The sequence below is a fragment of the Fundulus heteroclitus genome, chromosome 9 (assembly GCF_011125445.2).
Source record: "Fundulus heteroclitus isolate FHET01 chromosome 9, MU-UCD_Fhet_4.1, whole genome shotgun sequence".
NCBI classification, from domain to species: Eukaryota; Metazoa; Chordata; class Actinopteri; order Cyprinodontiformes; family Fundulidae; genus Fundulus; species Fundulus heteroclitus.
Genome location: NC_046369.1, coordinates 36,970,048 through 36,996,151, shown reverse-complemented (window position 1 = coordinate 36,996,151; position 26,104 = coordinate 36,970,048). Strand labels below are relative to the sequence as shown.

At 40.7% G+C, this 26,104-nt stretch overlaps 1 protein-coding gene across 1 annotated transcript in view; it reads right to left on the bottom strand.

The window, feature by feature from the left end:
* The window catches only part of LOC118564211 (guanine nucleotide-binding protein G(I)/G(S)/G(O) subunit gamma-12), a 46,748-nt gene that overhangs the window by 15,532 nt on the left and 5,112 nt on the right, over positions 1–26,104 (bottom strand). Inside the window, exon 2 of the mRNA XM_036141601.1 lies at positions 20,606–20,669. The gene's annotated coding sequence lies outside the window, so the exon portion shown is untranslated. The remainder of the gene's footprint in view (positions 1–20,605; positions 20,670–26,104) is intronic.

Below are 26,104 nucleotides of genomic sequence, written 5' to 3'. Positions count from 1 at the left end.
CGACAAACAGATACCGCGCTGCAGCACTAAACTCATGAGACATTGCTCATATCTCAGCACGTCAAGGACACAGAGTTATACAACCCTATAATCAGAAAAACTGGGACAGCATGAAAAAGTTTCTGTTTAAATAGATAATTATTTATATACTTAAATTCATCATTTAGGCCAGAAGTCCAAAGGAGGCTGGGATGATAAAGTATTTTCTAAAGTTAACATTAACTTTCAGAACGCTCAAAAGGCTTTGTGACACTGAGGAAACCAAGCAGGGGTGAAACTTATCTTCTAACCTTCAGGGGTTCCATCTTCATGAACCTAAATTTTTCAAACCTTGACCTCCAAAAGTGTTCTTCGTTGTTGACTTTAGCTTCTTTGAGATCCTCCTTTTAATCAGCAATTTACAAGTGCTTTTATTGCCTTGTGATAGTGGATTTCAGTGAATGAAGCAGTATAAATAGGCACAGCCAATGCCTGGATAGATTATACAACAGTATAATCACTTGAAAACAGTCAGCATTAAGGTTTAGAATTTTTTGAGGACAATGCCCATATGTGTGAATAAAACCTGTTTAAATCACTTAGGAGTTTTGATATTTTTTATAACCTTGTGTCCAAACTGTACCTGAATGCAACTTGAGCAGTTGGTGGGAAAATCTCCTCTCATCAAAGGAGATTCCTCCAACTGCAGAGTCCAGGCTGATTGAATGCTACAGGTAGCCAGTTGGACATCAGCTTATTTTTCTCCAGTACCAGGGATGTTTCCATTCTACTTGACGCAAAGTTTATGATAGTTGGGAGACCCTTGCTTTGTTTTAGAGTTCACTTTTCAGAGTTGGGCTACAGAATATTTCAGTGAGCACATAGTTGTGCACATACTCTACATGTGTTCATATACAAAACTGTATTTGTTTAGTACATGTGCGTACCAAACCGACAAGGCTGTACCAGATGTTCCCATGGTTTCCGTACCAATGTGTGTACCATTACACCCCTAATGTGCAGTCATTTCTGTGCTATTGATGATTACAATGTGTGAGTGGCTTTCTTGTGAAAAAAACAAACAAAAAACAGATGCATCCATTTGCTGATGTTGGTGCATAAGACAAGTAGGAAGACAAACGATAAAAGGGAGCAGGAAAAAAGTATGAGTGGGTCTGCTGGGTCACTTGTATGTGTGTTCATACATGTCTTGTGGTTGACTGTGTGTGCTAAACTGACTTTTTTTTTTTAAAGGCAATAACAAAACTAGCATTTTATCACCACCTGTTGGAGAAGCAGGAGAAACTGTACATCCATGACATGAATACTGTGCCATAACTTAATTCTGTTGTTTTAACTGCGAAAACTATGAACCAAGAAATGTATTTTTCACTTGCCATGATGCTGCTAATTTCCACCGTTACCAAGTGTTTTGTAAAAGTACTGAGGTGGTGAGGAGGGTTTAAGTGTACATGCTACTGTTACTCCACTGACTCGTCAAGTGAGGTGGTCGACCTCACTGGGCAACCTGCCGTTGCTGTTTAATGGTAAAACGCGTCAATTAAAGAGGGCCTGTGCAACAAGTGTACTGAGGCAGAACCAATTACTGGACTTTGGCCATAAATAGTGTTTTTCAGTAGTTATGCTTGAAAATATAACCACCTCTAAAAGGTGTCACCCAGCACTGATGTGTTTAGCATTTAGGAGTTTTCTTAGACACACACGCTGAATGTCTTGATGTTCAATTCCATTTTTTCGCTGAGATTGTAATTTTTTGTGTTGGCCGTTCATACTACTATTAAATGTGGCTGCCATCATACTGCTGTCTGAACGATTCAAAACCGCAAAGCGACCCACAAGCGCAGATAACAGAAGGAGATGTCACACAGCAGCGTGCTGCTTATGGAGTTAATGGTGAAAGTAAATGGTAAATGGTTTGTACTTGTATAGCGCTTTATCAAGTCTGACAACCCCAAAGCGCTTTACGCCACTGTCGGTCATTCACCCATTCACGCACACATTCCCACCCTGACGGTGGAGAAGCACCTTGTAGCTACAGCACACTTGAACAAAATTCAGTGCCAAAAAAAAAAAAATGAAACTTAGAAAAATGCAAAAAAAATATGGATACTCTTCTTGTTAGCAATGGGAGTTGACAATATTAAGACCACATCATAGCAAGATGAAGTAACATAAGAAGGAAGCAGCACAGCTGTTAACAGGAGCACTAACTGCTACTACTGTGTGGATGTGTAGGGAGATCCAAGACAGTGACATAAAAGACAGATGAAATGCGACATGAACGTTCAGACTGCGGATGCTTTGAAAAATACCCGATGTGTATCCCAACATACGGAAGTGACACAATTTGGATTTTTTTGGGGGGTGAAAAGATCAGAATTAGGCTCTTCACATCTATCTCTGTCCCTCGAGCTCCGGGGGAATCACCTCATCTGTTGGTTGTCCCACATGCCATCATTCTGATACGCTCACGTAATGCCAGTGTGTGTGCTCGATCCTTGTTAGTTTCCGGTTGCTGGGCATGCGCACTTCTAGGGTTTATGTATCCGGTTAGCTTAACGGTTAGCTTTGTTAGTGTCGACCAGAGTGGATTTGGGAGATTTTTTTTCACACGATTCCTCAGAGGAGCAGAAGAGCATGAAAGACGTTTTATGCATGCACAGTTATTCAAAAATGGACTTGGGGAAATTTCCAGAAAAATCACAAACTCTACATTTAATCTAGCATTGATGAAGCAGAATTTTACTCCATGCCCACTTTGGTTCCATGAAGATAGGTTGATTTTTTAAAACTCACATGCATGCTGGATATTGACAGCTTTATGTGGGATTTATGAATAATCTAAGGAAGCTCAGAGTGTATCTTATTGTTTTCAGGTTTATAAGAGAATTGTGTTGTGAAAGGCACTATTGAACATTATAACACAGAACAATATTAATTATCTTAATTATAATAAGATGTAGTTTTATCTTCTCTTTCAGTGGTACTAGGAAAATATGGATGCACAGTTAGATATTTCAAATCAGACAAAATGAGAAACCAAATATATTTTCGAGGATTTTAAAAAAGTCTTACGCTAACTGAACAAAACCTATTATTATATCTAAAACTAGAAAATACAAACACACACCATTCTCTCTTTACTTTATAAAGTTGTAACTCAGAATTTTACAAAGGGAAAATGATCTGTGTATTGCTGCCAAAAGGAAAAAACGGTGCTGCCTAGTTAAAAAAGCAGGCTATAAGACAGAGTTTCTGTGTTATCTATCAGGTCCACAGCTAAACTGCTTGGCAACAACACGGGCTGCACACACAGTCCACTCAGGCACAGGCATCTGTAGCTGCCTCTACAAAGGGCTCTGAGGCTTTGGCACATTTGAGAGGCATGGTGACAATGCAGAAAGGCTATCAGCATTGTGCCACCCTCACAACAGTTATTTGTGCATTGTATGGAACAGAGGCAACTCGAATGGGAGCCCAGAGGTTTTACAAGTTTGACTGCGCCCTCATGAGCCCTAATCTCAACCAGCCTGATGCTATCAGGGAGACAGACTGCCAAGTGAGGCGTGCAGCGGGAAGAGACAGAGGACTCCCAGAGAGAAGCAAACAGTCTATTCTGAGTTGTGCTACGGTGACTAATGCTGCGATATTCTAATCTGTGCAGAAACTTCGTTGATTATGAGCTCTGATCCTGACAGATTTTTAAGGGCATCATGGGTGCTCTTAAACATGCTTTGAAGACCTGAGTGAAGAAAGCCGACATGAAAAGAAACAAAGGTGTCGGCGTTTCAGCAGCAGACTGCAACAAGAAACATATTCCTAACCACTGAGTCACAAACTGAAACTTTCTCTCTGGGCGCCCTGTAGAGGCATGCAGCATCCTGACTAAAGGTGAGGTCACCTACAGGACAGCAGAGTCTCACTCCTGTTTCTGACATCCTGTCCTGTCCTCCCACCTGGGCCCCATGTGCAGAAAAACTGGTTCCTTTGCACGTGTTTACTCGGTCACAAGTATATAGCTCAAAGCTCTGAGTAATGGGCTTTTGAAGAACGTCATCTAAGACCATTAACACTCCCTTCAGAAATGCATGCTGAATAATGTGCAGGGATTATAGATTTCTTTGAAGTTTTGGCATCTTTTTTAATCCGTTTACTTGGAATTCAATCAAACAAAGCAGTTAGAAAAAACCCAAACCAGGTGCTGCTCGATATGTACACATGGTAGTAGTGATCATTTTCATATGAAACATACAAGTTCAGTTATAGAAAGTGCTCCAGCCTGGTACTGTATGTCAAACAGATGTATGTGGGTGGAGGCAGTAAAAAATACACAAAGCTCATAGTGGATCTTACAGGGATGTAGAGTTCTTTTTAAAAGAATACCATCTAACTTAAGTGCAACATTATGCCTATTTTAAGGCATGGTTTTAGAAGAAGGAAGTAAACGAAGAAAATATATTTCACTGGACTTGACCAAAGTTACTCTTGCTTGGGCCTGATTTGGTGTTCGGCTGGTTGGAGATTAACGACTCTAATCTATGAATCCACGCTTATTAAAGGCATACTATGCAACATTTTTCAGTTAATTAATATGTTCCACACCGTTTTGGATGATTAAATTATTCATTTCAGGTAGAACAAAGGTTTTCTCAGCCGCCCTGGTGGTCTGTGGGGGAAATACCGCACTTGCAATTGCAGGAGCACTCGGCCCGCAGTCACAGGCTCAGTAGTCTCGTGTGCATCGCAAGAGTCGGTCTTGCTTTACGGCGAGAACTGCTACACGGCAGTGAAAGGCATGCTCGTTGGTAGCGCAGTGGCGATATTTGTGCAGTTATCATGGCGGAACCAGCGACCAAACAGCAAAAGCCCATGTCTGAGCAGGCAAGAACGAGCAAAAAGGGTTCTGGACAGAGAGAGGACTCGTACACGGGTGAACATCGGGCAAGCTTTTTCCGAATGGCGAGAGCTAAAAGAAAAAGAAGGCTGCAAGGCTGACGCGGACCTCGCGTTTCTGCTGATGCGATTGTAAGTAACATTGTAGGGTTTCCCTCACGCTACCGCCTCGCCGACATTCCAAAAAAATAATAATAAAAAAATAAAACTAACTCGATATGCGCGCAAAGCTTGTCTCCGCTCAGCCGGTCAGCGGCGCAAAGCTTGTCTCCCCCCCCCCCGCTCCGCCGGTCGTCCCAAATTCCTAGGGGAAACACTGCATTGGAATGGTTTTTCTCTCTCTGTGTGCGTGTTCTTACCTTCACTGTGTTAGTCATTGTTTGTACTGCCGTTTTTTCCACTTTTCGTTGCGTTCGCCTGTCTGTTAAGCTCAAAACAACCGCGCCTGGCTTGACGGAGAAACCAGAACAGCTGAGCATATTTACGACAGTGCACTTTTACTTTCGCCCTCTTTCCAGCCTTGCTGGAAAATCAACCCCGGTTGCATAGTATACCTTTAAGGTGGATGCACCATACCTAGGCACTGACAACACTCTTCAGTGTTGAAGTTCTTACTGACGGAAGAAGTTTCAGCTATCAGTGAGGTGTCCAAAATTAAGTGTGGAAGCATAACAGGCATTTGAACGTTTTAAAAAGTAAACAGTATTTTCTACTGAGGCATGTTGGATGTTCCTTTATGCTACTACTTTAACCAGGGGTCAGAAGTCAGCGAATAACAGGAAGCTGAATGTATTGCAGTAAAGTTACTTTAATTTATCATTATGAAGAGTCTAATTCAATTGTGAACTATTCTGGATTAGTAAATGTTGGCTGTCTTTTGTAGATCATAGCAGTAATTGTGCTATTCATGTTAATGATTAGCACAGTTGGATGTTAACAAGGATTTTTGCATTGTTTTGTAATAATAGGGAAATTTTGTTAAATAACAGAGCTGCGCAGGGACAACTCCTCTCTTTCATGCAAAAGTGTGACCCCACTCCTGGTCCTAATGCTGATAATTAATAATTATATTGTTTTGTTTTACAAGAGAAAAGTTGGTTACAGTTATTTTATGGTTAAGCTGGTGTCCTATTTTGCAATGTGTACTGGCATTATGAAAAACAAGTTTTACATAAGGAAATGAAAAGGAGTTTCTGAAACATCAAGTTCTGTAATTTCTTTAATGTATGCCTGGTGCTTTTGATATGTTCCCGGTCTCACTAGTGAATCAATACTGAGATTAATGCCGTGGAATTCCCAGTATTCTACTGCGTCATGACTGGGTACATTACCTTTCTGTGATACCACCATCTTGTCGGATTTTTTTTCTTATTAAACAATCAAATGGCCATCTGGGAAGAACATTTCCATGCTCTGTGAATGCTCCAAGGTGGTCAAATAACTATTAGCCACGTTAATCAGACAGTAAAATCAACTTCCAGTTTTAACCTTGCAGCCTCCTAAGGTGAGTGAACCATCTGAATAGCATGCATAAGGTATGTAAGGTATTGAACTTTAGAATGTTTGTTTTTATGTTTAATTGTTTTGTTTGAACACAATGAATGAAAGCAAAAAAAAATAAAAATATAAAAATGAATGTGGGGCTATTGTTTGTCATTACCACTATTTTAATATTTGAGTCACAGTGGTGTTGATTTTGTTGCAGTGGTGTGAATGTGCAGCATGGCATATGATCGCAGCAGCGCCCATGGATCGTACTTTTTCGACATGCCTGCAAACCTATGAGAGAAGGGCTTATGCGGTGGTCAAATTGTGCATGCTACAGTGGGTGGAAAGGTAAAATGGAAGTGTACTATTTAACAGCATCACATCTTCCAATGTTATTGAAAGGAAAGACAAAAACAATGAAAATCATCACCGTAAATCCAATTGTCCTATAATAGGTTTACCATATTATTTTTGAAACAATATTGGTAAACATTTTCATTGTAGTGAGCTGAGGGAATGCTTCAAATATGAATTATAAATTGTTGCTTTTTTGTATGGGTGGTCACACAAATCATGCATCATTCTCTTGAAAAAGCCAGCTTGCCCGCTTTTTGAAGGGCTATGACTACTTCATTTGGTGAGTCAGAGATGTAAAATAGTTGGTCTGACTTCAACCCAGAATGTTGCATCTGTCTTTTCACAAATGACATGGATATGGCAAAGAGGGCCCTAAAGCTAACTTTGAAGTGTATTGTGAAAGGTGTGTATGACATATGATCTGTTTTTAGTTGGGCTTTAGTTCAGATACATTAGTCCCATAATCTGGAGGATTTAATTTCCAGATTAATGGAGTTTTAAAGGTTCTATAACTTTGTATTATTCTTGAGACAAAATGTTGTTCTATAAAATATATCATTGTGAACAACCAATTGGTATGAGCAGGTCAGGGCATTATATAAAAGTATTGACCTGAATTTGGCACCAAAATTTCATTGGTATACCTGTAGAAGGAGAATTATTTATGCATTGAGTAGAAATGCTAAAGATTATAATCGATTTTTGGCTATTTTAAAGGCATGTCCATATATGGTGCAACATCCAAGTCATCAGAAATTTGCAGGAACAAATTTGGGATAGGCACCTGCAAGTTTTCTTCTGTCTCTTCCCAGACTCTGTTATCTTCACTTAACACTAAATATCCTTGGAATACAATGAACTATCTCAGCTCTGGTTAGAATGGCACACAGGGCTCCATAGAAGAACCTTCAGGGAATGGTTGAGTGTAACACTTAATGAACCCTTAGTCAGACCTGTTTGCCCGCCAATCTGACGCTTTGCGAGCCGTCCCGCTGGTTTCTCTTCACTTGGCCTTGACGCACACAATTACTTGAAGACAACAGAGCCATACAAAGTGGAGCAGAGCAGAAAATCCGCTTTTACGTCTTGGCGTGACAAGGTAAAGTGAACGATGCTGCACAGAAGCTTGTGTGCATGTGTGTGTGTGTGTGTGTGTGTGTGTGTGTGTGTGTGTGTGTGTGTGTGTGTGTGTGTGTGTGTGTGTGTGTGTGTGTGTGTGTGGCCTGGTGTGCAGCAGTGATCATGAACGTTCAGCAGCCAAGACGAGGCATACTACTTCCTGAGTGGGAGACATGAAAGCAGAGATTTTCTTGCACAGTTGCTATCACTACAAAGTTACACCATGATGTCTCCACCCTAACATGGGAGAAAAAACTCCAACCACAAGAAACACTCCAAGTTGCAGGCTGCAAAATTCCCAGAGGATTGAAAAAAAAAAAAAAGGAGCCACTCTCTCCAACAAATGTCTGCTTCCTGGAGCCTGGTGCAGTCCTATATGTTCACGGGCCTCCCCGACAACTGAGCTTTGTCTAGACAGAAACAAATGCTTTGCTCACTGCATAGGAATTCAGTGAAACCACAGCCCCTCATTTTCACACCACCTTCAGCCTGCTGCCCTCACATGGCACATAAGAACCAAGTCACAGCTCACATTGTCTCAATAATCCAGCATTATACTCCCAAATAACTGTACCGCCCCTGTTATTCAGTAACACAACAGATGACAGCGAGCTTGGTTAAACAGGATGCTTTCTGGACACTATTTTTGGCTTATCTCTTTCAGCTACCAGGGAATAACCTGGAAGCACACTTCCTTAACAGTTCTATTTCTACACATATGATACAGCAAACACACACACATACATACACACATACATACACACATATGTATATATATATATATATATATATATATATATATATATATATATATATATATATATATATATATATATATATATATATATATATAGTGGCATGCCACTCTTAGTAGCTTAAAAACAACTTAAAAGACTCTATTCTTGTCTTAAATTTCCTATTTTGACTACAAAAAATAATTGTCTTTAAGCTCAAAGACAAGTCAAAAGCGCAATAGGGATTGGGTGAGTTGGGGGGGGGGGGGGGGGGTGTTTGTTGTGGGGATCAGTCTTTACTGCCTTCCTGGTAAACCTTTACTCTAGTGTGTTTGAACAGAGACTTTGACCAGTTGTCAAACCTCTGAGTCAGTGTGTTGGTAGCAAGGTTGCCAAATGCATTTGAATAGTTTTTTGTAATGCTTGTTTATTTCATAAGGTATGTGCCATTTTACGTTGAACGTGAGGCTTTTATTTTGGTAGTATTACGAGTATAGGAAGTAAATCCAGGCTACAGGTGTTTTGTGTATCCAGAGAAGGCTGTGTTCTGTTGTCCTGTATTCTCGGTAAAAACCTCAGCTTGAGCGTGTGCGGGTTGTATTCTGCACCATGAATTCAAGGTCCTGATCCTGTTTGTGGCATTTGTGGACAAGATCTCAAGGTGTAGTCATTGAGAGGATGGTGCCTGGTTTGGGGACCTCAGGTTATCATTGTTGGTCTTTTGACGATGTGGTCTGTCAGCATGTTTAAGCCATGAAACAAACTCTCTACATACTGTTCTTACCTGTTTTATTCTGTTATATATTTCAGTTGTTCTGCTCGCTGTTACTTGTCTTTCTGCGTTTTGACACATTGTGAGCACTGGAATCTAAAGTCAAATGTTTTGTTTGCGCCCACAAAATTGCAGAATAAAAGTGATTCTGGTTTTAAGCGTGTATTTGAATTGCGTACATCCATGTGTGAAGCGAGTAAGATGAGAGTCAGCTCCTCTACATCCGAGGCCATGGTTCTAAACAGGAAAAAGGTGACTTGCTCCTTCTGGGTCAGTTTCACTGTCGCTCCCAAACTAATGCTGGGTTCACATGGCAGGATAATTAACCCGATTTTTGCCCTGATCTTTCCCTTCCAAAATGCCCTGATTATCAGGTAAATAGGCGCATCATATGCATATTAAAAAAAGACCAAAACCGGTTTGATCATGATAAAATAAGGTTATATACACCAAGCGTCCATCCTGATAGTGTATTGAAAAAATAGCACCAGCTGCTGGGGCCTAGCACCGATGCGAGGGGCAGATAAACAGATGTGGCGCCATCTACCAGCAGTAGGGCTGGACGATAATTCAATAACAATATATATCGATCGATAGACGTGCGGCGTGATAGGAAAAAATAGGGTCGATAAAACTTCGATAGACAGTTTTCCTTCCTTCCCTTCAGCCTATCTTATTAATTGATACTACAGTCACTACTTCCTCTCGACCAATCGTAATCGTGGACCCAGGCACGCCGTCACAAAGCGCCGCCATCTCAAACCACAACACAGAGCATGTGAATATGTTGCAGCAAGGAGCGGCGGAGGAAATTGTCCCAAAATGGGGTTTTACTAGTTCGCCAGTCTGACAGAAATAAACCAGTGATTTGTAAAACTAGCAAGGAACTGGTAAAAACAAAGTCTGGTAACGTAACCAACTTGTTTCATTTTAGCCCCGCGCGACTCCGCGTCATCTTCGGAGAGATCTTCTTCCAACACAAAGCAGGTATAGCAGCTAAACTGAGCTCCCTTCTTTGTGATAAAATGGTATTGGTATATTTATTTTGGTCATCTTACTGGTCACTTTAGTTTATTCTTTGACAGTATTTAATAACATAACTCAGGTCTCTTAAGTTATTTTTCTTTAAAGAAATTCTGTTATGGTTAAAAAAGTTGGTTAAATAAAAATTTAATTGGAATTTTGTGTTTGTGTTCTTTATTAAAATTAAATCATTTTGCAATATCCTAAAATTTCCAGGCAGAGCTGCACATAAAATATGGTTTTAAATATTTTCAATAATTATCTATATCGATCAATATCTATTTTTTTTTTACCGATAAACTTTTTTTCTATATCGTCCAGCCCTAACCAGCAGTATCGCAAAACTATCAGAGCAAGAGGCCGGGAGACAGAGCACCCAACTCGGCTGCACAAGCGCCGGCTGTTCGGTCCAGTTCTAGAGCTACGAGAGAAGGACAAATCATGAATGATTTAACAGTCCTTTTAATGACTAAATTAAAATTGATTTTTTTTAAAGCCACCCACAAATCTCTAAAGAACATTCCTTACTTCATAATTTTTCTGTCTGTGAGAAAAACAACCCAGTCCCTGATTGGTTGCCGTGACACAATTTGAAAGACAAGTTCAGATTTTTGAACTCCACCGAAAGTCATTGAGTGGTGAATTCTGCGCAGATCGGGCGGACCGCAGCTACCACACCCCTCATCCCTCGCAGTCCGCACCGCAGATCGTTTTACCTCTCCTAACCGTGCAATTTGCATAGGAATAATAAGTAAATCCACCCTTCCTGCCGCAAACACCGCGGTTGGTCAGAACGCACCAAGAGTGATCTAGTCTGCTCAGAAGAACGTTGGGGGTGTTCTGACATCAAATTGGGGATATGAAACATACTTGATTGTATTGGCTCGATTTATGGCATGTGGTGTCCCCCAAGGACAAAAAAGCATGCAACCCGTTGAATTTGAGGTGAGGTAAACCTGAAGAAAAAACTAATTTCTGTATCATAGTGCAGCAAACAATATGTTTAAACTCCTTTAACCAATGGCTTTTCTTTTTGTTGTTATTTTCTCAGTTAAAATTAGTCCACAAACTATCGTCATTATTCTTCCTCATCACCCATCTTTATTTACTCTGAACTCACGTCTGGTTTAACTAAATTTACTGTCTGACACCTGAATGTTCCTGAGTGAAGTCTGTTTTTGTGTTGTACTTGCCGTTTGACCGGACACCACACACTGTACGAGCAAACCTGTTATATACAATTTTTTTTTTTGATGATGATGATGATAAACAAACAGAACCAAGAAACATAGCAGACCAGTCAGGAACTAAATTGTGGAGAAGTTTAAAGGTGCATAGCCATGTTTTTTGACTTTTTTCTCATTTATATGTCAGTTGCTCACTCATGTTGCGTACAAGTTTTTATGAAAGATTATCACTCTCTGCTGGTGTATTAGTTGTTATTTTGGTGTTTTATGCTTTGCTTTTGCTCAGTTTGTTAGTAAATAACGCCTTTCATGCTTATTTACAATTTTAATGGAAGTACCACACTATGCATGCAAAGCAGGAAGCAGCTATTAGCATCTCCAGGTGAATCAAAAAAAAAGTTTCAAGACATAGTGAGAGAGAAAAAACGCAAAATAATATATGATTCTAAGAGGGAAAAGACTGGAATGTCTCTGGGAATACACTATTAACTTTGGTATTCACTGAAGTTGACGCTATACCTGCCGATTGCTCAGATGTGACCGCAGAGTTGATCGATGTGAGTAAATGTTCTGATATGAAGCTCTTAATGTTGCTGTAGATTGTTTTATTTAATTAACGTTTTGTCTTCAATCACGCTGAGCTGCTGCTTTACTGCGAGGCATTTCAGAGGGTCAGGTTTGGTCCGGCATGATTTAATCTTAATTTATTAATTAAGTAAACCGGCATTATGATAATTATTCAATACTGTCACTAGATGGCGCCACATCTGTTTATATCTGCTAGTTGCGCCCGGTGCTGGGGCTATATTTATCCACAAAAGGACCATCAAAACGTTTTCGGGACAGACGCTTGGTGTATATAACCTTATTTTGTCATAATCAAACAATTTTTGGTCTTTTTTAAGCATATAATGTGGCTATATACCTTTAAAGTAGGGTTAGGTTTTAAAACTATATCCCAAGCTCTTTTCATTATCTCAACATGGAAGAATTATGCAACCCCCTAACCCATTAAGACATGGCTGCATATCTAAGCTGACAAGCAGAAGCAGTGTGAAAATGATCACTAATATGGTCAAAACCAGGGAAGCTGGTCAACGTTGGTGGCCAGATGGCTGGCTATATACAGAGCACTGCTGGAAGGAAACCTGTTGACTGGGGCTCATCTTCCTGCAAAACAACAACACTAAACATACAGCTAGAGCTACAATGGAATGCATTAGACCAAAGTCATTCATGTGTTAGAATGGCCCAGTCAAAGTCTATCAAGCCAGGACCGTTTTGCAAAGAAAAATGGGCAAAAACATGGGAATATTGGAAACATTTTTGCTGCTGCAATTGCAGTGAAAGGTGGTTCTACAAAGAATTGACACAAAAGGCTACATATTAATAAACTTTATACTTATATTGCACTCGCAAAGTGGGAAGAAACTGCACAATGTATTTGCAACATGCAAAAAAAGGATTCTGCCTTGATCAATTTTAGAATAGTGGGGGAATGAGATCACCCTTGAATTGTTGTTGTTGTTATTTTTGTTGTTGTTGGGAAACAAGGTGATCTAATCAGCACATGCCATGTACATTGTGATGGTGGTGGCTGCAGATAGAGACATTTCTTACGGCTGAATTCTGATTGCTTATCACGATGAAGAAGAGACAAACACGGAGAGAAGAAAGAGGGGTGCAATTGGGGGAAAACAGAGCCTTCTGACCTCAGTGACACCTCCTCCACTTCCCCTTCTCCTTCCTGTGAACTTTGGAGCACCAAAGTATACATAATGAGCAAGTGAGGGGGAGGCAGAGCTGAGGCCTGCAGACGTAAGAGCGGGTCACTTAGACACTGTGCCCCACCACTTCTTGCAGAGAAACTCCACTAATGATTACATATTTTGCAAAGCCAACTCCTTTTCTTTAAAGCCACTTGATCACAAGTTTACGGTGGTGACACATTAGCAATCCACCCTTTGAACTGCCATGTTATAACCAGAAAACCTGCATACAGTCATAAAACAGGTAATATAAATGAAATAAGAATTCCAAACATCCAACACACCTCACCCAGTTTCGGAGAACTTTAGTCAGCATATGCAGACAGGAAAGTTCCCCGTGTTTTCACAGGGAATACAATATCCTGTTTGAAAGGATTAATGTCTATTCAAAGCTGCAGCACAGGTAACTTGTCTAGGACATTTTTGTGCATTAACAATACTTAGATAAATGTGGGAAAACAAGAACTGCTGGTCTGATTAATTTATCTCTCTGGTATGTATAAATGAATAAATAAAAAGTATTCAATGATCCCAGTAGGGTTACATTCTTGTGCTAATACATAAAGACCAACATATTATACTGTCAATGAAAACGTAAACTCACTACAAAAATTCTAAATCAGTTAAATGTACAAAAACTAAAAAGTTATTTCTGTGCTATTTGTCAAATTATAAGTAAGTACACTTTATGTATATACAGTAGCACGTTTCACAAATAAAAATCACAAAGTACTTCACAAAGCGCAAAAATCCCTGTTGCTGGTGAACCTTTTACGACCACACTTTTTCCTTCCACTCAGTTTTCTATGAACATTCAATAATTTTTTTTGGAATGTTCTAATTTTCTGATAAACTGAATCTTGGGTTTTCATTATCTGTAAATAAATTATTAAAATCACAAGAAACAAAGCCTTGAAATATTTAGTCCGTGTGTAATGAGTCATTAATTGCCAAGTTGCTTCCTGGAACAAGGAATTTGACATTGTTTCCACTTTGATCTCAGTGATGGCATTCTAAACACAATATGCAAAAAGGTAAATAGAATTATTTTCTTGTAAAAATAAATATATAAATTTTTAACAAGACAAAATGCATACATGAGTAAGTAATACGCAATTGGCAACAAAAGCAATTTAACTTTTTCATCATATCTTTATTTTTTGTGCCATACTTTATTTGAAGCTCTGCCAAAGAAGACCCAAAAGGAAATCATACTCTTTAGTGGACTTGTGGTTCAACGTTAACTGTAGGGCAGTGCACAGGACTGACTACAGTACAGCAAAAGCACGACCTGTCTTTGCTGGTGCCTTCATTCCTGCACAAAAGCCTGTTTACAGTATGCACAGCAGCAAATGAATGGCACCAAAGACAGAGTGCGTGTTTGTCCTGCCACTTAGATAGCAAAGAAGAAATTCTAGATATACAAAGCAGAGAAGTTGCTTGCTGCTCAAAGTCTGCATGCAGGCATGCAAACTAAAAGACTCCATAAAATCCCTTTCTGAACATCTTTTCTGTGTGCTGGTCTGAGTGACCTGACATGCTGTGTCACCGTCACTGATTTGATAATGAAAGTCCAACAGAGTGCTCTGGAAAGCACTTTAACACAAACCAGTAAATGATTCATACGAGGTGAGAATCTTTATCCTTGTATAAGGTCACTAAGACCTAGACAAGTCTGTTCACATTCTGATGTGAGGGAATATGAGGTTAATTGCAATGCAAACTATTAGCCAAAATGCTAAACCCCAGACAGACTAAATTAAGATTGCAAGATATGATACTTAGCCACAGTCTGGTGCAGAGCTCAGATAGAGTCTGACATTTCCAGTCATGCATTTTGGAGCGTTATAATGCTGTGTTCATTGAAAGCAGCGACCAGGATCTCACAGGGAAAGTATGTGCAGGCCGGTTGGAGCGGTTTGTTTTCAGAAGAGCGTTAACTCCAATGGAACGCGTCTGCAATGCCGGGTAGCATACCGCCCTGTTTCCTAATGAACATCAGTCAAAAGCACATTTTCACAGTGGCACAGACCACCTAGTGTATACTTCCAAGGCAAAGCAGTTAACTTATTTCTGGACTGGAAAATATTTCTCTTTCCCCTGTCTTGTGAGGGGGAAATGTTTTAGGGGGGGGAATCAAAGCGCAGAAGAGCAGCCGACTTGTAGAAAGGAATGCCAGGCACGTAACTGGTGGCTGGACGAACTCTCTGGGCAGGGTGACATCCCGCTAGCTGCTTAGTCGTCCTCTCTTAACTGCCAGACCGTAATGTTTGTTAACTTGAGGCCAAGATTTCCTGCAAAGATCAGGGTGGCTGGAATTCCTGCTTGGCAGACACGTGGCAAAAAAAAAGTCTCAAAATGGAATACAGCAAACTAGGGAGAGATAAAGCAAGCTGGATAGACTGGTTATTGTCACAGCTTTGCAGCCGTGGTTAGAAGGCACATCTTGTTGCTTGCAGAGAGATGTTATGAACACAAGCATGTACAGTGAGAGCAGTGCATTAAAATAAGGGTCTTCACTACTCAGTCTGTCCCAAAGGGAACAGACTGAGACACTCTGAGGCCAAAACACAATGTCTGCAGTTATACATGAGAAAAAAGAAAAAGAAAAACAAGGCGTGCAGCATTACTTTTTTTACAGTCCCACTTTTGACCTCTTGACTTTTCTTAGTCCTGTGCTATTCCAACTGACATAGCTGTATAGTACCCTTTGAACTTGGACGCACTGTTTGCGTGCAGACACTGACTGATTACTGTGCTCCGTCAGATGAGCAGGGAACGGACAAAAGGAAAAACAGTCTCCCTTACTTCCTCTGTTTATGCACCGCCAACCACCCTCAGAGGCGGTAAAACTACATTATTGCTTCCCCAGAAGCCATTCTTTAAAATGCAACCGACCGTTTTGTAAGAAACATTCTGTGTAGTGGATGGCTCTCTCCACTGGCACTGAAAAAATTACAGACAGCATTTAAAAGTCCTCTGCAAAATCAGTAATGCAATTATTTATGTGTGGTTGTTTGGAAAAATCATGATGGATGTGTCCACCAGTGTCCACCAGGACACTTCTTTGGAACCCTTATATCATTAACCAATGGACTGTGATTAAATCATCAGTGCCTGGAACAATGCATACTTCCGGTAAATAAAATAATACATTTAACCACTTGCAAGAAATTACTAATTCTTCAAGTATTTGAGTTTTTAATTTCATAAGAAATGATTTAATGGTTTACAGTAAAAAATAACGTTTGTACAGCAGAACCTGTACATTGACGGGTTGTTTCTACATCCCCCTTCAGCAACCTATCTCTGACGGACTGATTAAAGAAGAAGAATTGTGTATCGGTTGCTATAATCTAGAGAATACGTGTGGAGTGTTTAAACCTTCAAATCTGGTTATCTGTATCTGCATACATGGAGTTTTAAAAGTTGTGCAGTTTTTTTAAAAGCCACGTGTATTTGTATTTAAATTAATTTGTAATATGCAATCCAAGGTATTTTACTTAAATTGGTAATCCCTAGTTTACAAACGAGAATCTTCACTTTTTTACGCCGACAATATAAACATAATTTTAAAATCCTGAGCTCTTATGGAGAACAACACTTGTACTATATTTAAAAAAAAACATATCTACAAGCCCTCTTAGGTTAAAAATAGAACATATAAATAATGCATGTAATTCATGTCCAACTCAAAGGTGAAGTCAGTGGGTTGCCAGTCACTTGTTTCAAAAACCGTTCCATGGAAACAGGATCTGCAGTGACCTAGTTGTGGAAAAGGGGCTGATAATGTATCATAAGAAGAACAACAACAGGGAGTGGGAGATTGCACATCTGAAACTGTGATTCCTATTCATTCACATAAATAGTTAGATGTTACACATTCACTGACAAAACATTATAGAAGAAATCTTTTCATATACCCTGTTAATTAGAAATATTCTAGCTGAACAAGAAGGAAACGGTCAGTGGCTGCTGCAAACCTCAGAGGATGCTTTCTGCAACCTGAGGCAAAACTTTGATGCAAATGTTTGGCCTTCAAAGCCGAGCTGTGTGCACATTACAACTGTGCAGACAGGACCGCTAAACTAAAAGGTATCTGCAAGTGTCCAGGGTACCAAGAGGCCACCCAGAGAAACCGCAGTTCTGCACTGAGCTCCAAGATTTAAGATACGAATACCAGTCTGTGTATGATTTCTTTTTGGAAGCAACATGTTCTTGTTCTTGGGAACAGGGCAGTGCTGAAAAGGGCAGAACATACGAGAACAAAAGGTCCTGAATTCATTCATTTCTGTCTTCTAAGGATGAAAAAAAAAGATTTGTTTTAAATATGTCACGTTTCCACTCTTTCAGGCCAAGTGGAATGCATGACACATCGTCTGAGCGGAATAAAGAGTCGCACACGGAGACATAAATTGTTTTAAACACCCCTTACATATGGCTCCAGAATGGACAGAATCAGAGCTGGCTCGCTGGTCATGGAAGCGAGCCATCAAAGTCGTATTAACCACATTAGTTCCTGCTCTGGGAAATGCCACTCCTCCTTCTGCTCTTAACTAAGAATAGTGAGTAGGAGTTTGTGATTGCACATTGTATATTTGTGTGTGTGTGAGAAAAGTTTCAGGCACAAAAGGAATGGGGTTTTTTTGTGGAAGGGTGTGTGTGCAGGGGGGAGGGGGTTACTCAGGAAGCGGACGTGGTGAAAGCGCGTAGGAGGAAGAAGGACGTCCATATATGTGCAGATGCCTGTGAAACAGGATGGAGACGTGCACTGGAGGTATGTCTTCCATGCCGAAGCTTGGGATCTCCTTCGGGTGTGACAGCAATGCGGGAAATATTCAAGCCTCCTCCTAAATGTGCAAACACACACCCTGGTGCTCAGAATCTTTCACCTGCTCTGAGACCCAAACTGTGACACAGACCTCCTATCACTGACACCCTTCTGCCTCGTAACGGTCACCTCAAGCAGCTGTGGGAAACTGGGAAGTTATGGTCAAATCAATGATTTCCCCTAAAGGCGAGTTCTTCAGCCAGCCCACAGCTTTCTGTTTCTGCCAAGTTTGCGCAATAAACAGCAGCCCAGCAACCAATTAGCAACACACCTGCACAAAAGCAAAAAGGGCCTTTGTTCAACACCTGCACCGCTGTCACTGATTTACTCTGTCAGTTGACCGCTGGGTGCTCACACTAAAACACGTCTTTGTTGCTCTTGCTGCTTTCACAAGGATCTGGTTTGCTAATGGTATTTATTAAGCTTTTTCTTTTTAAATAAATCTGCTCTCCTGACTTTTCAGTGCTATGTCAGGATCACCCACAGGAATAACTCTGAGGTCACTCTGACACCACACGTGGAAGCTCATTGTACTTGGAAGTACCAACAAAGCTTAAAACAACTCAACATGTACATGCTGGCGACCAGCTGACAGTGAAACTCTTCATGTTTGTAGTCTGCAGGGCTCTGTCACAAACTCATAGGCTGACCAACACTGACACCATGTGGTGACCTTTTAGGATACGTAGCCAAATTCTAATTTTAGCAGCAGTGGCCTCTTCTTTACCAGCATCTGTCTAAATTGCTCTCTAAGATATTTAACATTCAGTCGCTTCTATTTCTGGAAATACTTTTTTTTTTTTATTGAAGAAAAACGAAAGCTCACAAATGAAAGAAGAAGAGGGAGGTGAAGAAGAAGAAAACAGCAGTGAAACACAAAATAAAAATGAAAAACCTTGGCCGTCGAGTTGGAGGCTTGGAGCAGCAGTTAAAGTCAATGAATGCAAACTGCAAATTTAAATATCATCTCTTTAAATTTTGCTCACCACAACATTTGTTCTTTCACGTCTTTGTTATATCATGCGTTTGCTTTTGCTTATCAAAGACTGGGTTCTCTTCAGAAGAGAACCCTAGACATCCCGCTCCTCAGCGACACTCATTCTTGGGGATCTCAAGTTGATCCTTCCTCTGTCAAGTTCTGGGTTTGCCTTGGGGTCTCCTGACAGAAAACTCAAAACCTCGAAAGGGAAGTGTCCTGATCAGATGCCCCAACAACCTGTGCAGACTCCCTTCAATGTGGAAGGGGAGTGAATCTACTCTCTTGGTAAGATAAGCTCCTCATTCTCTCTGTACGGATGAGCCCAGCTACCAAACAGATAAAGCTAATTTCAGCCTCTTGTTTCCAGAATGCAGAGATATGTAAATTGGCCCACAGATCAGTTTGGATGTTTCTAATGAAGGAAGAAGACTCAAAGTCAGCAATTATCATTATCATCAGTAAGATGGAGGAAGCACAGAAATGCAACACAATAATTAAAAGGAAACAGTTTTCAATGACACTTGTGGTTCATTCTGGCTGCCAAATAGCAAGAGAGAATGGAACTTAAAATAGAAAACAGCAACATTGCTCTTTTCAGCTCAGAGTCTTAGAGTTAAGGTTTAGGATCCGCATTCAGTAGAGGATACACACAGACACTGCAGTGTTTTTAGAAATGCCAGCCCAGGATTCTTCAAGACAGTTTAAAATGTTCAGACCTTAATCATTTTCTCTTTTTTTTAAAAGGATAAAAGTCTGTCTGTCTCAAAACTATTGACTATAGTTTTAAAGGAGTAATTTGAAATAGACTCAATCAGTATCAGTAGTTTTCAAAACTGTACAAAAAGTAGAGATGGTAAATCAGGCAAAAGACTATACTTCTCTAGTAAATAATAATCTTGTTGAAAAATGCTTGGTAAGCATAAGTAGCCCCAGCTCATGACATTTTTATTCAGGCAGAAATTTACTACCTTAAAAACGTAGGGACACTCTTGGTTTAATTGATTTGGTTTAATCTACATTTTAACCTGCTTTTTTCTGTTATGTTTTGCGTATTCTTATATATTTTGTTTGCACTTTGATCCCCAATATTGTGGATGTGGAAAGGCGATACAAATGATTAATTGAACATCTCTATGTATGTTATTACAGAAGTATAAATAAGCTTTAGTGAAAGTATACAACCATCAGAGCTTGGCTTGAGGACTTGTTACCCAGAACAGCTTTCCAGTGTTACCCCTGCATGCATCGACCCTGTAAACTTCACTGCAATCTCAAGAGGGCAGCAGATTACAGACAGTCCTCAAAAGGCTGACCTGATACGCTATGAAATACTTGTGGGGACTGAACATGCTTAATTATAGATGAACTGTGTTTGCAACCGGAGAAGCCTCACAAATATACCAAAAGCTCAGGGTGCCAGTGTTCCCCGGAGCCTGCAGACAAAGACACTTACCTTTATGCAAGCAAACAGTAAGGAACGTGTATGAGGTGTCCCTGAGCATGTGGTCACCATGCATCTGGAAAGAAAAAAGAACAAAGGAAATGTTTGAGTAACAACCAAATGCTGCTTAGTAAATTGTGAGACAGTTAGAGTATGTGAGTAGGAGAAAACAGTCCACCAGAGAGAAAACAGGGCTCTTAGTGTATTCTGTGAATAGCAAAGAGTCCACTGACACTATTTACTCCATCACCATCTGTCAACCACTGAAAAGTGCTGTGGATCAGAAGAAATCTGCTCTCTGCACCTCTTGCTTCCATTTCTACATTCCAGCAAAACTAGTGAGATGACCAGTCCTGTGGCCGGACAACCTTCTGTGGGTTTTTCTGCTAAGTGGCGGAAAAAAACCTGGTTGTTCTCAGGGTGCCTAAATCAGCCTCCTCCCTTCTCCTCTCTGTTCCATCTTCCCAGCCTTCCACCGCCAGGAGCCGAGCCTTCAGTCGCTCTGCTCTTCATCTCTGGAATTCACTGCCCTCTGACGTATGAAACATCACTTCATCAACACAAATCAAAACTGGTCTGAAAACACATCTCTTTAGATTAGTGCATCCCTCTTAACCTATCCTTGTGTATATTTTTAATTGGTTTGATTTGATTTTACGCTGGCTTTTAACTGTGTAATAAAGTTAAGAGTAACTTACTTCTTCACTAGACATGTCCCTCCGAAAGGTGATGCTGTTTTGTTGTGAATTTATCATTGCAAATATGCGCATATGAGAAGATGGGTGGGGGGGGGGGGTGAAGGTAGAGTCATGGCTTGTCACACATCTTGCTTTTGTCTACTTTGCTCAACAGCCCACCTGGTACTGAGATTTTGCTTATTTTTCCTTTAATCTCTTTTAATTTGTTTGAGATTCTATGTTTATTGTGTTTAAATGCAATAATGTTGTAATCATTAATGTCATATTTAAAATCTAGCACCTGAAAAAGTTTCATCCCTCTACTGCTTTTCTTTCGGGAGTCATGGAGAAACAGCGCCCTCTAGAGTCTTTTAGCACCCATCTTGGAATGTTGAGCCCGCTACTTTCCATGCATTGAGACTTCTTAATGTTCTCATTTCGGAGTGCCTGAACCAAGAGATTACTGAGTGCTCTGAGAATGCCTGTGTTGTCATCACAGGGTAAAGGAGTAGGCTTTTAGTCTGTGATGGCCTGCATGCCTTGCCATGTGTCTGGTGTTTGTCCAGTTGTGGGGAAATCCTTGCATTTTCTGACCATAGACACGCTTTGCTGTTCTTATGGCACAGTTCACGTTGGCTCTGGTTGATCTCTCTCCGTCCCCACACTTGAACACTGCATTTCATATCAATATTATGCGTACCTCACTGGTAATTCAGGGTTTCTGATTTGGCTGTGTGGTAATGATCTTGGTCGCAGAGACATGCTCCTTGCACTTCTGGTTGTATGCAGGCACAGATTCAGCCTACTCCTCTACATTGGTGTGCTGGTTTTCAGCCTCCCTCAACATGTTCCAGTTTGTGCACTGAAAACAGTTTTGTAATGCTAACACAGATCCTGCAGGCCAGTCCCTCACCTGCTTCATGGTGGGGTTTCCTCTGATAAGCAGGGGCATAACATGCAGGAAATGGCATGACATCAAGGTGGGGATGGGGGGCTGCCCTTAATGCTGCCTTAATATTTTTGTAGGTCCTGTCCAGTGGGTTTGAGCTTCTGGCTGCAAAGTCCATAAGTGGGAGAACTGTCTTCATGTTGGCCTGATTAATGTCCCCAGTAACAGTGAAAATACCCTCTGGATGTGCGGTTTGAAAGTCAATGATATAGTGGTAGAGCACACGTATAGCCTGTTAGCACTGGGGGCAATTTCTTTTTCTTTTTTTTTTTGTGTCCTGTCTGGCAATGTGGCAAAAAGAATTGTTATCTTATTCTCACAAGTGGAGCATTATCACTTTCGCCATAGTGCTCTGCTTGATTTATATATGTAAATAGTTTTATTATGTAGGGAATAATTCATGTTATCTGGACACTACATTGATAAAGTAAAAGAGGAGAGAGAAATGAGAAGAAAAAAAAGAGAAAAGGAGAAAAGGTGAAAGAAAGAGGAGACAGTAGAGAGAGATTGACAAAATGTCATCAGTCTGCTTCATTACCTGCAAAGAGAGATGTAAAAAGAACAGCACAAACAATAGAGTTACAGATACAATACAGCGACAACTGAAGTATATACAGTATTAATCAATACTAAATGTATAAAGTGGTAACTAAAGATAAAAATTGGTGAGTATGTAAGTAGCCAGATTCAAGCACATGTAGGTGTTTCTGAGCGTGAGCTTGTGTGTGTAAGGTTTATCCTTGGAGAAATGCTCAATAGTGGTTGTGAAAAGCCAAAGACCCCCCCCCCTTCCCCTTCCCCTTCCCCCGGAGCACCAAGGCAGGCCCCAGGGGACCCAAAACCCCAGATGCCCAAAGGGACCCCCAAAGTAAAGGTGCCCAAGAGGGGCCAGCACAAGAAATCAGCAGCCCCCACTGAGGGAAGAGGGGAGACGCCCCCCAGGAAATCCCCAGCCGCTACAACGCTGAAGCCCCCAGGAGCCGTGGGGACGAGCCTGTGGGCTCCGCCGTTAGCCAGCTACGCTGAGGTGGGACCGGCCATGGGCCCCGAGGAGCCGAGGCCGTGGACCGGCACCCGCCCGGGCACCCATCCCCAGTCTCCGAGTACCACCGATGTACCAGCGGGCCAATACGCCCGCCAGCGGAGGGGGGCAGGATGGGGGGAATGGTCTCCGCACTAAGCAGAGACTTGAGATGTGCTTGGGAGAGGCAGCAGTTCAAACTTAACCTGACAAATAGACAAAAAAAAAAAAACACACACAGTCTCAACCATTCACTCCCACCCCAGTGCCCCCACACACGACACAAAAACTATATGGTATGGGAGCTGCACGGTGCAGGAGAGGAAGGACCTGGCACGGGTGGTGAGAATAGCGCAGGGGATTGTGGGATGCCATCTGCAGGATTTGGCCTCCGTTTATGTAGCATGAGTCCAGGAAAGGGCCAGATGTACCTCCATTGATCCCATCCACCTGGGCAATGCACTTTTGGCACCTCTTCCATCAGGTACACGCTTCAGAAGCATCAAATCCAGAACTAATAAACTCAGGAATAGTTTCTTTCTGAGAGCTGTGAGAACTATCACCCCCTGGTGAGTAGATTGTGATCCATCATCACATTACTATTATTGTCTATTTGCACACTCTTATTCTCAGGAATATTAAACTGCACATTTCTGTAAATGAAGCCTTAAGATCTCTGCACAAAAATGACTTCATTACTTGAGATTCATTGAAGGAGGGTTTATGTAACATGTTACATATCATTCGCAAAGGGACTGATATTACACCTCTTAGACTCTGACACAAACTTTCATTCTTTAATGTAAAACAATCTCTGTAAATACTAAGTCTGATGTGTCACGTATCCATGTACATTCTAAGCTTGTGTCTGCCTCAAGCGAAATTTCACCTTGGTAACACATGGTGACATTATTCTTGATTCTTGGTTTTGGGCACATTCATCCCTGTATGGTTTGGCTCATCCACTAAACAAGACATCTTCAAAGTAAAACATACAATTAGGTCTGCAGGGAGCATCATCAGTGCCCATATCATTACTATGCTTATTTTGACCAATCCAACCATCTCTTCCTGTTTTGTATGCACATGTACACATATTTACAAGAATTATTTTTCTCTTTTCCTTTTATGTATATTTGTACTTAAAATGTCTTCCTTGAGGGCAAAATGTAACATAATTCATTGTGTCTGTGCACAAACTTGGCAATTAATGCTGAATCGGATTATGAATTTACACTGAGATCTGAAATACATTTTTTTAACAAAATGCTTATTCGGCACAAAAAGTTCCTTCTAATTAATCACAAATAACATGTAGGAAATTTAATAACACTTAAATTTGTTAAAATCATTGCTACCATTTATCCTTGCCCAGCAACATCTCCTTTCCCTTCTCTGGTTTATAATTTACCAGACTTCCAGCAACAACAGGCGCTGCTGTGTGGGATGAGCATTTACAACCCAGTACTGCACATATAACACCACACAGCCCTCATTTATCTCATGTTAACACTGTGGCGTAATCAAGATAACACAAGCAGCTGATGGTGTCATTTAGCTCAGCCTTATTCAGTTTCTCTGCAAAGTACCAGCTCACCAGAAAAAGAAAAAAAAAACAGAATAGAGCAGCCACATAAAAATACATAAAAACACAACAGGAGAACAAACAGCTGCGTACACAGAGTTAACGGTTGCTGTAGCTCCCTTATTGGCTTTGTCTGGGAGAGAAACAGCCAAACAGATAAGCAAGCAGTACGATCTGTGGGGGAAAGGAGAGTACATTTGTAGCAATAATAGCTTTGTCAATAGTCTTGTCCAAAGAAAGGGATATGGCAAAAATAAAAAATAAATGACAAGCTCATCTGTAGAATATGCGGTTATAATAAAAACATTTAAATAAATGCTGACATTTGAAATGTGAAGAAAACCTTCTTAACATTGACACCGGCATACCATATTGATTATTATATTCATATAATTGTGTCGCATGTATGTGTCGGCAAGAGGTTCCACAAATTCCCTCAAGGTCAAAATGTATCCAGTCCCACACTAGTTTGTCATTTTATTTTACAAAATTGAGTCTGAATCTGAATATTACGTCCCGACGTTCAGACAGACGAGTAGGAAACTCGATGTGTGAAAGATTTTCTTTAAGCCAATAAATGCTGCTCCTCTCTGTGCTGTAACACGTTGAGCTCTGGCTGCCCGCTAGGGCTGGACCTCACTACAGCAGGTCATGGGGTACTGCAGGTGCTTGGAAGTTTTAATGTGTGTAGCACTTCATATTTGTTACAATAAAAGCAACAAACTAATCATAGAACACTGGAGATAGGCACTAGCACCCCTCGTGACCTCATGAGGGATAAGCAAGTCAGAAAATGGATGGATGGATGGATGGATGGACGGACGGATGGATGGATGGATGGATGGATGGATGGATGGATGGATGGATGGATGGATGGATGGATGGATGGATGGATGGATGGATGGATGGATGGATGGATGGATGGAAAGTAATCATATGTAAAGTAATAAGAATGAGTCATTATTAGCCCCTGAAATAAAAAGACACTGTTAGCTGTTAGTAGAAGAACATTGGGACTAATTAGCATGTTCATTTATTCATGTAAGTGGACAACACATCAGACTGAATAGAAAATTGTCACTTTGTAACTGAAGATCATGCACAACCTGTTAAGAATCTGCCAGCAACAATGTTAAATCTGCTATTATTACATAATTTTCTGAAGCCGCCTGAACAGTCTTGCCTTAATAATACAACAGAGCAGAAGGACAGAAGATCTCTGGAGCCATGCAGAGGGTCAAAGAAAGGACCAGCAAAGATAATTAAATTACAGTAACAG